This window comes from Homalodisca vitripennis, unplaced genomic scaffold (genome assembly GCF_021130785.1).
Source record: "Homalodisca vitripennis isolate AUS2020 unplaced genomic scaffold, UT_GWSS_2.1 ScUCBcl_10620;HRSCAF=19589, whole genome shotgun sequence".
Taxonomy (NCBI): domain Eukaryota; kingdom Metazoa; phylum Arthropoda; class Insecta; order Hemiptera; family Cicadellidae; genus Homalodisca; species Homalodisca vitripennis.
This window is the reverse complement of record NW_025786818.1, coordinates 52,665-54,106: the sequence shown is the minus strand read 5'-3', so window position 1 is coordinate 54,106 and position 1,442 is coordinate 52,665.

Sequence of the window (1,442 nt, the reverse complement as noted above, 5' to 3'; positions counted from 1 at the left end):
ATATGTGAAAATTATTACTAGTACAAATTTGATTGGAAAATCTTACAATTTGATGTGTAGTTACACAAATTAGAGCCTATGTATAAATTTTAAATTCTAAAATTGATAGAAGGCCGACGGTAAGTAACTAAACTTGCCAGTAGTTATATCTAAATTATATTAAACTATAATTGATATGGGGGTATATAGACTAGGCCTATAATAACTATACATTTTTTATTGGTTACAGATTTGTTTAATGCTTGGTAAATATAAGTCTGTTATAATTGTATGAATAGGTTATTTTCAAGATATTAGAGCAAGACTCTAAAAACTGTTTCTAGAATTTTTGTTATATTAGGTCTTCCAAACTAGTCTAGCCTATATATTGCTAATATTTTGAATATATTTTTTGTCAGCTAAGCATACAAGATAATACATTGACTCTAGCCAATTGTTATACAGTGACAGTTATTGCCCTGTTACAATCAGGGCAGGGGTTTATTCCATGTCAAATCAACCAATGAAAAAATATTTTTGGACCTTGACCTCTTAGATTTTGATAATTTTTTTGAATAGAATAGAAGCTGTACCTACCAACACTAGTTCAAATGCAAAATTTAACATTTTTCTGCTTTTTGGTTTTCGAGTGACTAAAAATCCACAAAAAGACAGTTTTTGGGCACGTCTTAATATTTTCTAAGTAGTTTGTACAAAAAAGGCTTCCTAAACATTTTGTTATTAGATTTGGCGCAAAAGTTCAAAAAAATTTCTAAAAAGAATCACAACTTTCCCAAACAAATCACTACAACTATATATAATTTTAGTAACTATTAAACTGTGCTTCTTTTGTATATGTTTGGAATTTATAACACATTATGATAAAATAGTGTAAATTTAAATAAATTAAAAAACATTCTTATCAAGCACTTCCAAGGATTCTATTTTTTTTATAAGAAAAGAAAAATTAATTTATTATTCCTAATAATACGCTGAAATTAATTATATATAAGGAGTCATATAGAGGTTGAATTTCCATGTTGTAAAGCAATTTTATAAAAAGACTGAATATACAGGTGTGGTTTTTATGCAGAATTGCTAAAAATTGTATATATTTTCTGAGTAAAGGGCTAAAAACTATATATTTTTGATGGTTATAAAAAATAAGAAATTAATAATAAAAATAATTTATCATTATTCCTTGAAATATTCTGAAAACAATGGTGTATAATAAGTTGTATATTTGTCGAATTTTGAGAGGTATATAACAGTTTAATGAAAAGTTTACAAACATCGAAAAAAAAGCGTGCTAGTACAGTAACAGGTTGATTGTATTCTTTTATCAAGGTAAGATGAAAAATCTAAATTATTAATTTATCAGCTGCTTAGTTACAACGTCTTTTAATATTAACTATTGATGTTATAGGTATACAAAGAGTAAGTGATTGGCATGGTGAAACCGC